Source organism: Calidris pugnax, unplaced genomic scaffold (assembly GCF_001431845.1).
Source record: "Calidris pugnax isolate Ruff unplaced genomic scaffold, ASM143184v1 scaffold45, whole genome shotgun sequence".
NCBI classification, from domain to species: domain Eukaryota; kingdom Metazoa; phylum Chordata; class Aves; order Charadriiformes; family Scolopacidae; genus Calidris; species Calidris pugnax.
Window position 1 is genome coordinate 2,570,349 of NW_015090764.1, and position 14,309 is coordinate 2,584,657.

General features: G+C 43.0%; 1 protein-coding gene across 13 annotated transcripts in view; it reads right to left on the reverse strand.

The window, feature by feature from the left end:
- Positions 1-13,816, reverse strand: part of LYRM9 (LYR motif containing 9) — a 32,522-nt gene extending 18,706 nt beyond the window's left edge. For 2 of the 13 annotated variants that reach the window (XM_014956127.1, XM_014955520.1), the window contains exon 1: positions 13,751-13,816. The gene's annotated coding sequence lies outside the window, so the exon portion shown is untranslated. The other 11 variants (XM_014956308.1, XM_014955595.1, XM_014955888.1 and 8 more) reach the window with 10 other exon arrangements.
- Between the last annotated feature and the right edge of the window lie 493 nt (positions 13,817-14,309).

The following is a 14,309-nucleotide window of genomic DNA, read 5'->3' on the forward strand; positions in this document are numbered from 1 at the left end:
TACTTTAAAGAGCCACAGTTTCCAGTATTCAGAACTCTGAATGCCATAATACTTTCAGAGATTTACATATTTGTCAGAGCGCAGGACACTGCTTTGGAAACAGCATTTATCAACATTAGGCCAGCCTGGTAGCTCCTCAGTAAGATTTAAGAAGTCTTAGGCCTGGATGGTTATTGGCTTTCCATTTCCACAGCCACAGGGAATGGCATCTCATCTCAGGACACTCAAGGACCCTCCGGCAGGAGCAAAGGGAATAACTTCTGGGATAACACCTTACTTCCAGAACCGACCCTCACTTCCAAAGGGCATCTCCAAAAAGGCTGCAGAAAACTAGGAATTCCTTCCCTGAGAGTTATTATTTTAACTGAAAACAAACAATGCACAACTGAAGTAGAACGTTTTCATAGCCCTAGCAGCCAAACAGAACCTGAGAACCTTCCCTTTTACAGTATTCTTTTGAAGACACCTTAACAGCGTGTCACACCTGGCTTAGGAGTTACACCTCGGTGTAGTTTCTGAATGACTCTCCTTTGGTCCTAACTGGGCAATTCGGGCTTCTGTTTTCCACCCATCTGTCTAATCCTTTGGAGATCTGCACGAGCCTTCCCTTCCATTGCCCTGACAAACAACTGCTTTTGACCCATGAGACAGGTGACTCCAAACGAGAACCTCCTGCTCTATCGAATACCTGATTGTACAGCGAGAAAAGGAAATCAACAAACTCTTGAAAGTCAGCTCTAACTCCTTTCTTTAGAACTTGATCATAAGTTTGGTGAAGTCAAGAAAATGGATTGCTCTGCTACCCAGAGACATCTGGATCAGGTCTTATCTCAGATCATCTGGGACTTCACAGAAACGTTCAAAAACCACTTGAAACAGAAGTCCTGGAAGATAACAATGACAGGAGGATCTGAACTGATCTGTGATGCCTCTCTTTGAGAGATGCAAGTCTTTGAAAAATCTAAGGCAAAATCCTGAACTACATTTACAAACACGAAGATCAAAGAGAACTGTTGTCATGGGAGAATTACTCTTTTTTCAAGTATTAATAGTATCATAACTTGGTGACACATGATGGCTGGCAACAGCTTGAGATGTTCAGTATTTGGTATCTAATTTAGGTGCTTATGATTTCCCTCTGACGGCACATAATGACATTGGGAACGTGGGCTCCAAGAAGTCCACTGAAGCTTTCTAGCTTTGGTACCAGAACTGAAGACTGAAAGCTGCCTTCTAACACTACTTGCACCCATCCGCTGAATTTTCTTTTCTGATCAGCAGACAGGACCTCTGATATTTGCCTTGGATCAGTCCTGAAGAAAATGCCTATCATTTAGCATTGTTAATTAACATTTTGTAGATATACCTGCAGTTAGTTATCCCACTAGGACATTTATGATGCCCTTTCAGAAGCAGACTGTCCTTTGCTGTTAACATGTAGCCGATATAATAGCCAAAGAGCCATGCAATTAACTTCTCTGTAGGCTGAAATTTAAACCAGCAATTACTTCTGTAATTCACTTAGCAGAGCATCAGGCACCTTTGCTCAGAAAGCTTTCCAAATGTACTCCAAATACACCCAGCTGAGCTTTGAGAACACAGTAAACCAGTTGCTCTATTTCACTGCTTAGTGATAAACATTGCTTAAGGTCTAACTCAAATTTCTACTTCAGAAATAGAAGAGTCTTTGAAAAAAAAGTTAGCTCAAGTCAAACTTGAGGTTCCTTTACACTGCCAGACGTGTATAAAGAGCTCTGATGTAAATGTGAATTACATCCCTAACATGATTACTAGCTGGTATAAGTTAGTTAAAGCCAATAATCTCCAACTTGCTGTGCTATTTATACCAACTAAAAGCCCAGTATCTTCCCTTGCTCTTAGAGGACAAAGCTTGTCTGCACTCAATCGCTTTTAGGCATCTTATTGATGATAATATTTCTAGATGTTCCAACACCACCACCAAACAGCTGCAGCCTGGGACAGTGTTTGCGTGGTACTGTTTATTTTAGAAGATAATCTTTCGAAAAATATAAAAAAGCAAGTTCTAGTGTTCCCCTAAAACATGTTTGAGAAAATTTATATTTTGTTCTTCAATTTCTGTGTTCGTGTCTATAATTTACTTCAGTGCGCAGGCAAAAATTGAAGCCATATACACATTATTGTTACCAGGGTTGCCAATGTTTGTTGGGCGAATGATGAATCCCAGTTACATGCAACATCCCACTGCCTCTGTCTATCCCAGCGCTGCTTCCCACCCCTGTTAGAAGGGGATCAGGAGCAGAATCCACTGACATTCTCCCTTCTCCCTTCCACAGTGCGCACGGGTCAGCTTTTATTGAGAACCATTTCCATAACAATCCAACGAGACTGCTACATCATTTGTTTGCAATGAAAGAGTTAATATCTGTGACCCAAATATGGAGACCCATTTTAAACTTGCTGAAAATTGCTTTTTAATCCTAGCTCTCGAGGATTTCCTTTGAAACCATCTGCCACGCACGCTGGGTACTCTTTTTCTGTATATATGCAGGATTACTGTAATATGGATTCTTTTGTGTAACTTAATACATTTCAGCATATTAAAAAATTAGTTGAAATTTCCATTCTTCTTTGATTTCAACTGTATACCATAAAAATGACTGTAAAAGTCAAAATCAGTGACAAGTTCATAGCAAAACCAACGCCCCTATTTATTTTATTTATTGCAGTACTTACACTGCAAGTCTAATATATTTAGTCAGTCTAACACTAGATAGGATTTAAGCAAATAGTTATGAGTCATTTAACGAATATAACCTATGCACACGCTTAAAATCAAGCTCAAGCATTTTCCTGGACAGGAATGGATTTAAGCATGTGATTTCCCAAATAGAGCATAGTTTGAAGACTGGAAGACACAATTAACATCATGATAATTAGAGATCAGAAGAGATTTACAAATATTATTTCAAGTCTGTTGTTCAGGTTTTTTTCTATTTTCTTACTACGAACCTTTACGGAGTTGTATTTTTATAGTACAAATACTGAGAAGCAATAAAGCCACATTCATAAATAAACTGAATCTTAAAATTGGCACATGCAACCATATATATTTTAGCAATCATTCAAAACATAAAACAAACAAAATATATTGCTTCCTATCAGAATAATCACAGCCAGAGCTATTGAAATAGTAAACATTCGGCAACATAGATTTATAATCAATTCAGTGGATCAGCCCATAAAGTAAAAAAACCCAACAAAACCCCAACACAATTATCAATCATTTTCAATGTGGAATACTTTTTAAAAATGGTGATTTGCCTGCAAACATTCTGAGAACAGAAAATAGGGAAAATTATTAAAACTATGCAAGTCGGGTAAGGTGACACCAGCATTTCAGAAGACAGACAGGCCGTAGCCCAGGAGGTTCCTTGTTTCACAGAAACACACTTGAGAGCACCAGAGCTGCTCATGGGCTTCCTGCAGCAGCCCTCAGAGTACCCATTGGCATTATTTACAGCCAGAGCCCTAATATCTAATAAAAGTGACTGGCAATAAAAACACTCCACACCCAAACATCCCCTTCCTACCCAAAGACAGGATCCCACACCAGCAGTGTTAGATAAAATTCATATACAGGCCAGATCTACACATGCAGATGTTGGAAGAATGTGGAAGAAAAAAAACCAACAAGCAATTTATTTTGTTTCAGCAACACCAGATGTTGGAGCATCATCCTGCAGACATGTTACTTTTAATACAAAACTGCTCATAAAGTGAGTGAAGGGGTGAGGACAGAATCAATGCCTAATTACCCTGTTATTTCAGTGTTTCCATTTTAATGAGCTTCCTGTATGATTTTGTCCATTTAATTTTCCTTTTCTAATAATCATACCAAATTAGTTTTGTCTTGAACATCGGTGAAAAGAAATTTAACTGTCTAAAAAAAATAATCCTAAAATGGTTGGTAGCAGGTCCTAAAAAATATCATGTTCTACCATCGTGTAGTTCTGCACAGACCCTGAGCCATCCCCAGGACCCTGTGGCACTACTTGGGATCACACTTGGGTGACTGGAAGCAGCTCCGTGTCCTGCTACACCTGCTGATACGGCAAATGGATTGTATGAGACAGTGCTATGGCATGTGCAGACATATCAGTGCTGAAATAAACAACCAAATGCATAATAAATAGATTAAAACCACCTTTCTCTGGCTAAGGGAGGGATTAACTGAAGCCTGGTCTGCATTCCAGCTGGGGAATAACCTGCTTTCCTCCTAGATTGCATTGGCCACTCACGTTATCAATGTAGCCACAAAACCAGAGTTTTCTATGGTTCTTTCCACTTTCTTAAATTTGGTCAGTGATGTTGAGGAGCTGAAGAGACACCAGGGATATAAGCTGTGGTTACAGAGTATAAAACACAACTGATTCATGCTTAGTGCTCACCAAGTCTGTCTCATCACATACAGCACAAAATTCCTCCCCCCAAAGCCCAGGAATAAACAGAGGCACAAAGCCATGCAGTGAAGTGCAGTGACAGGGCTCCCAGGCAGCAGTGCAGCGTGTGAAGGGAAAGCACTTCATTGGTAACATCCACCTCCTCCACTGAACAACAGGAACCTAAGTAACACCAACTAATTAGCAGAAGCAATTCAGAAAAGCTTACAGGTGATAGATGGGAAAATTCTGATGCTGTCTAGATCCTTGAGGATCTGCTGAGCAGCACAGCATCACACTGCAAACACAGGGCTCTGTGTGTGTTGAACAAGAGCCATCTCTCCATCACATCCACTGGTATCCAAGGCTGACAGTGGCTTCGGAACGGGACTGTCACCTCAGACACAGCTCCCCTCGGGACCGCAAGCCCTTCCTTCCAATGCCAGACTGCTACTGTGTCACCCCAGAGTCTCATTTACAGACTATTTACATCCCACTTTCCTTTACAGTGAATTAAATTAAATATCATTAAGACCACAGAGCAAAAGAAGAGTTAGCAACAGCCTTTAGGGTGCCTGGAATTGGACTGATCCCCGTCCCAGAGCCACCGCGGTGGCAGCAGGCACTGCACACCCACAGACACACAGTGACACAGGAGCTACAAAGAGCTGTTGTACCTTCAGAGCCTGTACCTCTGGGATGACATTCTTCATCATAAGTATTTTAGAATAAATTCACTTAGCTGTGTATAACATGGCCCCTCACTGGTCCTCTGTGAAATCTGTAGGCAATTAACATCCCAAAAGGAGCTGTCTAAAGCCACCCCATATTTCCTCACGCACATGTGTAAATCCACAGGCTTTCAGTAGCTGCCATGCAAAAGATGGATTTCAAGAACAAAAATCCTCACCAAAAAAGACAAACCCTGAACAGCCATAACTGTTTACAAACCAGCTTTCTTACAACTGACTGGGCCACCAGCACCACAGAAATTAGTGATGCGTAACTAATTGATAGGAATCTCCTGAGGGGAGTATTGCTGCTGGTTATCTTCATAGGAGAAATTTAGTCCAGAAGGATAAATTGGACGGACAGCTGAAAAGCTTTAGCTCTCCTAGTAGGAAAGGAATTGATCTGGTAAAGAAAACCCTTAAAGGGATATTACCATGTCAAAAAGCAGGATTACAAAAAACATTAATGGTCTTAAAACAACTGAGAGACCTTAGAAAACTTTGCGTTTCTATCAGTAATGCTAATTATTGCCACCAGTTATTTCCACCTTCACATAAAAGGGGAAAATGGTGAAAAATTGAAGACATCAATACTTCTCCTAGTTAAAATTATGATGTGAATATAATTAAGGAACTGTTTGCTATAAAAGTCCATGTTCTTCAATTAGTGATTTCATTTTTGCATCTAATACTTCTACTTATCAATTCCCCTTCCACTGAGTCCAAGAAAAATAAAAGTATTCAGATATTCACAGACCTGCAGAAGATTCTTTTCATGTTTCTCGCAAAATGTTGTATCGGACTTTCCCTGATTAATTTTACTGCCCGCTCCTATACAAATTACTCAATTCCATAAGCAAGACAGGTACTCCACTCGTTAAATTATTTATAATGTAAAGCATAAAAGCAGTTAATATGTATGTTACATGTGAGGCAAGCATTTTTTTGCTCCCAAGTGCACATAACGCAAGATTTATTTTCTTCAAAAACATCTGATTTCAAAAAAAGGATTATGCAAAGCAGCAGCAGAGCTAATGAATTCTCAAAACGTACCTCACATGGAGTATTGCTTAATCTGCACAATTTGTCTGAAGGAAGTGAAAGTTTCCTGGACTTCAGAAAGAGAGCACTGCGATATATTGAGAGCAGAGACAGCAGATGTTATGGCCAAGCAGCTCCTGCTCTATCTGCTCCTGTGTCCTGCTGCTGAGGCTGAACATTGGACGGGGGCTCCTGGGGCTACCAGTGGATCAGACACCCGAAGGTAGCTGAGCATTTGGGTGGAAAAATGTCAAATCAGCAAGAGCTCTTTAACAAAATTCTCCACGTACAACATAATGATTGCTGTCTAACTAAAGAAACAGCCTTCCAATCACCTGAATCAGTAATTCCCAGGTTATGTGTAAATGAAGATTATTTCCCAACCCTTTATCTTTCTTTGTAGTAGTTGTTGCCTTTGAATCAAGACAACAACTGAATATCATGACATGTAAACTCAATGCTGAATTAAGCAAACGTGCTTACCCAACATAAAACTGAGAGGTGTAAACGATGATTACTGTCAGAGATGTCCTGACTGATAAACCTCCTGATCTTTACTTCTACGCCTGACATTACTCACCGTATTTAAGAACATCGTAAACAAATAATTGTGCCCATGGTCACACTGTGCAAATTACATAATGCACTAATGTTAGTGGTACAAACAAGGGAATCAAAGGCACCTACCAGCCCGAGGTACATATCCAAACTGTAAGAGACTGCCCAGGGCTGGACCCACATGGGTTTTACCCTCACACACTCCTCAGTTCCCCGTACACAGAACTTGACATTACACCAGCTGGGAATCTCTGCTGCCCAGAGAGGCCACGGGTGCCTGGAGCCTCAGCTGGGGTCATTTGGAGCAACTCTACTGAACTTCTGGCTTGGTATTATTTTTAGCTAGTTTTCACTCCAGAAACAGCGGATCACAGAGAAGAACAAGGTCACTAAACGTGACATGTTTGAACAGGCAGCAAATGGTGATGCAACTCTTGGAAAAATATATAAATATACTGTCACACAGAGATTAAAATCACACAGTGTTTTTTGCCTGGAGAATTTGGTTTCCGCTATTAATAATACTGTGGAAAAAAAAAACCACAGTAAAGGTAAAAAGCTTTTGGCTCTATGTTATTAATAATACTGTGGAAAAAAAACCCACAGTAAAGGTAAAAAGCTTTTGGCTCTACATTTATTGTTGATTACCTGAGATTAGCCATTTGAAATTCCTCTGAACAGACCTTTAATAACACCATAATATGTAACGTAACTTAATATCTCTCTATATGAATTACTTTCCTGCAACAGGTATGAGCTCAAAGCATCCAAAGGTCTGTAAACCTACATTAAAACAACCCCTGTAAGTTAATAGCCCGGGCAGGTGGCTCTCCAGCTCGGCACAAACACAACAGGCTCAGGCAGGTACCACCAGTACAAACACCCATTGAACTGCCTGACAGAAGTTAAATAAAGCACGTGGAAAACAGGGCATTGAATGGCTCCATACACCACACTGCACAAAAAGCTGATCTTTAAACTATTTCCATCATAACATAGCTAAAGAACCTGCTTCTAAACCAGACCCCAAACAAAAACCAGCACGGAGGTGGGTCTGGAGTCAGCCACGCTGAGTTACGTGAGCTAAGTGAGGATTTGGCTTCGCACGGTCCATTTCAAATAAACCTCACCAGAGCCTACCATCAGATACACAGATGTCATTCTAGAGTCAATATGAAATTTGTTTTTCACATCTCTGACCACCCAATAAAGCACAGGCTTCAAGTTGTACTAATTATAACAAACCTTCTGTGTAAGCTTAAGTTTAATTAGCATTACATTATCCCAGTTTATCAGGATCCCACTCTGAAGCCAATGCCGGAGTGAAACACCATGAACCAGGCTGCAGGTTTGTCTCCTATCAGTTTGCAGCAGTCTGGGTCCTGGAGGTATTCCTGGCTTGACTATTTTGTGTATGACAGAAATATAGTAATATTGGCGACACCCCAGGGAATAATCACTACTCTGTACCTCAGAGAAAAGCTGTTTAAATCACATTTTCAGAATTGCCCTGGTGTAATGGATAGGTGTGCCACTGCAAAGACTACAATTTATAAATTACTGTTTGTTTAAGGGTTTCCATAACACATTGTTCTTTTTTTGATACTGAATGCATATGCTCTATTACAAGACTTAGGGAACCCTGACATGGGGAAGGATTTATGAGCTATTATGCTAGACAAAATTAGTCCTTACATGCAAAAGCACTAAGAAGCTATCCAAACTGGAAATAAAAGTGGGGGGAAGAGGAATCAGAGTCAGGCTGGACTTTGTACTATCATTATAAAGCTAGAGCAAACAAAACTAACTGGCATTTACATCTACATCATGACCTGCAAGAATTTAACAATCTGAAGGCTTAATCTCCTACTCAGGACTTCACTGAATCATAACTATAGAATATTGGGTCAAAATACAGCTAATCTGACAGAGCAAGTTGTTGCAAGCACTTTGCTTCAGTGTAATTGAATGCAGGACAAGAAATAATCCTGACCATGAGCCGTGATGTTGCAAACAAACTCTTAGCAAGAGGCACACCATTGCAGAAGCACACAATCAATCCCAATCAACTCAATAGCTTTGTTCAATTTGTTGTCACTGGCATCAATGACAGAACAAAAAGCCAACGGTGGGACAACCAGAGCAGGAAGCCACGTCTCTGAAAGATGGTGTTTCAAAAAATACCACCGCAGCAAGAGTATTTTCTATTCTGATTAAACTCCAATCCAGAAAATTCACCATATCCTAAGTACTGGTGTTTTAGCCTCTTTCCTCCCTTCCTCATCACTGAATGAAAGATGCAGCAGAAACACAGAGTGCTCAGATATTATTGTACCTATTTTAATTTGGAGGAAAAGGAAGTAATCTGCTACTCTCCCCGCTCCGAAAAACATTAGGGATTCTGCTCACACAAAATCAAGTGGCTTCTGGTGGTGTTTTCAATTCTCCACCTTCTAGTGAAGATAACATGCTGTGGAGCTATTTTAAGAACATCTCATTCACAAAGGTCTCCAATTCAGTCTTCAGAGACAGAGATGATTTTCTTGCTGCTTCAACGTCTTTACTGGCATGACATTTGCTTCAGAGGGAGTTCATTTGCTGTTCCAACATCAAAATGGAGCAAGAGCAGCTGCCAGGAGAGGGATAAAAGGAAACACTGGTGACAAAGAGCAGCAGGGTCATTTCTGGTGCAAAGAAATGTAGAACAGAGAGAACTGCAGAACTGTCACTTTCTCCAAAAAGCCGCAGGGGATAAAGACCTCCCCTCTGCCTCCTGCAACTGGTGTTTAGCAGCAAGAAGGAAAATGAGACAGAAAGAACTAAACAATCAGGCCAAAGTCTTCAAATGGCAAATTAGGATAAACCAATGTTAAGCACCCAAGCACTGGCAGTTAAAAGCCACGCTCACGCTTCAGTTCTGCCGTGAGCAAAGAACTTCAGTAACTACTTCAGAAAACTCAAAAGAAAACACTTTTGGCGAGAAAGCACTTCAGGGTATGGAGTTCAGTGATTTGGAGGTGACAGTCTTTGGGATGAATTCAAGCCCCCATGCTCATCATGACCATCCTATCTGTGTAAAGAGCAATCCAAACAAACTCGGGGCAAAGCTGTCAACTGCAAAACCTGACCACCACAAAAGCCACACTGCAAGAGCCACAGACAGGGCTGACAGGCCAGGGAAGCGACGCAAGTGCCTGTAGAGTCCAATCTCCAACATCACAGACAGGCACTATCTTAGATGACACCATCTGTCACTTACACCAGTTGTCCCCTACCCCGTCCCTATCAGGGCAGCTCCGCTGAAGTACGGACCATTCCATCATTTTAATCACTTTTCAAAGAAACAGCCAAGTTCCCACACTGCTGCTTTAAAGACAAAGATGAGGCTCATCCTGGTCAATGTGGCTTTTTGATAGACTTACAGCCTTATTCTAGGTCATCCACTTGCTTTGACTACTTGAGGTTTTTTCCCCCCACATCTTCTTATTAATACATTGCCCGGAGCAAGACAGGGATTTCTCCCTCATCCAACAGGACAAGCAGAACCTCGCCCTCCTCTTAGATGAAGGCATATTGCCAGCCTTGCAAACTATAAGATACGAACCTCTATACATAATCAAAGCTAAAACAAAATATTCTTTCCCCCTGGTCCTCACTGGATTTTATTAATAGATTAATTTCTTCTTTTCCAGTTTTGTGGAGAAAAGGTTTTAAAGATTAAAACTCTGGAAAAGTAGTATTTGCAAAGAAAAGGACTAATATACTCCAACAGGAATTTTAATCCTATGATACTTTGTGTATATTTATGTTTATTCTGTTGCATGTTAGGACCATAGTTTATTTAGAGCATGATATTTATCTGACTAACCAAACCCCCTCCAATTCACAGGCATTAGCACCATGTTTATGACACCTTAAGGGCTTCAGCATTAGGATTTATGAATAAAATATTACCAGGGCGTTACAGAATACCAAGGACTGCATCTGCAGAGTTGCATATCAAGGTATGTGTGGGCTTGTCAAACACCCACTTGATAAATTATCAGTAGTACAGCTTGGAGCACCCTTTTTGTGGAGGTACAAATCTGAGCAAGCATTTCATTATGGTTTGTTCCACTTCACGTTAGTTTTTCTGCATTAAAGGGTTACAAAAACCCTACATGTCCAAGCACTGAAGGACATTTATGCACAATAGTCAGCCATGAAATCAAAAGACCTATCCTAATATTCAGAGTCCTGTTTTCAGTTCGTTCTTTTGGTACAAGAAAAACCCCACAAAGCCTATATTTGGAACTGGACCATAACATTTTATGCTGTACAATATGATACAATCTTTTGTGGAGAATTTTAAGGTTAAAGCACTGCTGAGGAGCAAAGAAATAGAACTGGCTGGTTACAAATTGTCTGCCATCCCTTGCTCTTACGCCAAGTACCGTAAAAAAAATTATACCCCTGCAAAGCAAGTGGCAAATCCAAGGGGAAAACAATTCTCTCAAGAGTCAGAAAAGACTACACTCTACACAGCATATTTTCAAAAAGGGACAAGTCTTCACCCTGAGTTTATAACACACAGTATTTACTTTTATATGTAGTTTTTAAATGAGCTCAGCTAAGAGCACCTGACAAATCTAGCCCTACTAGCATTCCATGTTTGATACCCGAACAGCAGACTTGCTATTGCTTTACAGCGCTCTTACTGTGAATAAAATACTAAGAGACAGATGCACGTCCCCATGAATAACTGTCTTCACCAGTAAGAGATTAGAATTGATCTGTCATGTTTCATCAGCAGCAGTCACCAATCACATATCTCCATGCATCACTGGGGATGACAAATTAGTTGCAATCAAACCGGGCCTTGGCAGGACCTAGAGCAGTGTCTCTACCTGCCCAATTTAAATTACTATGGGTAGATTTTGCCAACTCACTCATCAAGCAGCTCAAGCTCATTGAGCTACTCACAAAACACTCTTGCTCAAAGTTCCCCGAGCCAGCTCTGTAACAAGCTCCCCCTCAGCAGCCTTATGCTGCTTATTCAGAGGCGTTAAAATACAAGCAGCACTGACTTACAGTAGTACACAATTAATTCATTCTTCAGCCCTCTTAGGAGGAGGAGTGATTCATATGACTAATAGGTAACACTTTCAAGTAAAAGAGCTGTACTGGGGAAACAAAGGGTCAATTAGAAGTTGAGCACTTTGTCTGCAAGTTTCATGTTTCCTTAAGAGGTTTTTTTTCCTTAAACAACCTCTGTGTGAATCAGCAGGATCTTGTCCCCTTTAACTTTCACAGCATGAAGAGCCTAAAAAGCAGCTGAACCGACAGTCTTATGCTCCACAGCATGACGGGGCCAGGGACAGCAAATAAAAGTGTTTATAGAACTAGTGTGGCAGGAAGATATACTCATTAGGGTGGGCTGTTCAGCACTGGCATCTCACATAACTCCATATGGATACGCAAGATAAGTGTTTCCCTTCAGCTGCCATGGCTGGATGGTCACACTCAAAGAGTTGTGGTCAACGGCTCCACGTCCAAGTGAAGCCCAGTGATGAGAGGTGTTCCTCAGGGGCCAGCACTGGGACCAGCACCGTTTAACATCTTTGTCAGCAACATGGACAGTGAAATTAAGGGCACCCTCAGCAAGTTTGCCAACGACACCAAGCTGATGTTTGGTTTTTAGAGAGAAATACGGAAAAAACAGCCCACAGTACTTGATACTGTGCCATCAGGTATTTGTTGGTAAAACTTCAGCAATGCAGCTGCACTATTAGAGTTATGCTGGTCACTTTTGCCCCTGTGCAGACAGGAACCAGCTGCAGAGAAGGAAAGGCTGTCAGCTCACCCGTAACAAGGGCACATACAAATCCACTGTCATTTGTTTCCTTTGGAACTGCTCACGCAGTTTAATTATATGAAAGAACCTCCTTATCACTATCACAGTTAATTCAACTCTCCTACCATCACAGGTAAGGCTCTGATAACTACGAGTTTTTGTGAAGTAAAACTATTAATCAGGTACAATTAATAGTCACACAAGAAAGTACAAATTGGCCAGTTTTAACATTTTCCATTATTCTCTGTTTTAGGGAGCACTTATGCTTAAAAAAAATATCACATTGCACTGCATTCCCCAAACACACAGATGAATGCTGTAAGTGAAGTAAACCAACAGACTACTAAAGATATTTTGGTGCTAGGTTAACATGTACTTCATGAATTCAGTGAAATTCAGTGAAATTCACATTTGACACACAACTTCCGAGTGTGTTAACAAGCATGCTGCAGAAAAAATAACAGACTTGGACAGCTGGTTACTAGCTAGCTGCTGAAAAGGTCTAAAATCTTGTTATTTTCCCCTCCTGAGGTACGGGCCCTCACCCCGCCGTGTGCGCTGTGCTCCCCCCCCGGGCCAGCACCCTGCACCTGCTCCAGGCCTCTGGGGTAAAGCCTTCAGGCTTCACCTTCAGGTCTTAAAACCGAAACTAACAAACAAAACCACCCACAAACAAGAAAAAAACCCCAAAACACCTCATCCTCTCCTCAAAGCACCCACCCCCATTTTGAGGCCAGCCCCGCCTTTAAAACACATTGGCCTTTCCGCCAGGTGAGCTCGGCGAGCTTCTTTGTGAGAGACGGCTTCAGTAATCACCTTCCTCTGGAGAGCGGGGCCGGGCCCAAAACATCTACCTCAGGAAACCCAGCTCCTCGTCCCTGGCTCGGCCCCGCGCTCACCCCGGAGGCGATAAGACCCTCCGGGACCCGCCGCCGCCCCTGGGGCGGACGGACAAGGGCCTGGGCAGGGCCGCGCCGGCCGACAGGCACAGAGACCCCGGGCACAAAGACCCGCCACCCCCGGCCCAGCTCCGCTCCCGCTGCCTCAGCGCCCACAGTGACCTCCGCGCCCCGCCGCGTCCTCATCTCACCCCGCCCCGGCAGCGCCATTGGCCGCTCGCGCCGCCCATCACCCGGCTCCCCGCCTCCCATTGGCCGGCTGCCCACCTGCGGCGGGGAGAACCGGCGACTTCCGCGCCCGTCACCCGGCACCTCACACTGCGGTTTGAAGGGGGACTCCTTTAACGCCCCTCGCCGCTCCTCACTGGTGAGGAGAGCTGTCAATCACGGCGCCGCCTCGCCTCCGAGTACTATTGGCCCAGTAACCCCTTTTCGGGCTTTCGTTTCTCCTCATTGGCTAATTGGATCGGATAGGCGGCTGCGATTGGGCAAAAAGAAGGTCTTGGGGGCGGGACTCGGCTCAAGAGGAGAGTCAATTGGCCGGTAGACTGGAGCGGCACCGCGTGATTGGCAGGAGAGGTGAGGAAGGCGGGGCCACCCGAGGTGAGGGTTGTGTGAGGTGAGGGAATCTCGCGGGGTCTCGCTGGCTCTGGGCGCGGAGGCGCGCGGTGATTGGGCGGCGGGGGTCAAGGGGGCGGGACTGAGTCAGGGAGTCTCCGCAGCGGCCGAGTCCTATGGGCCGGCCGCGCTGGGTCCCGCGCGGTGATTGGGTGGGGGCGGCTCTCGCGGAGCCTGGTGGGCCGGGTCCGATTGGCTGCGGGCGGGT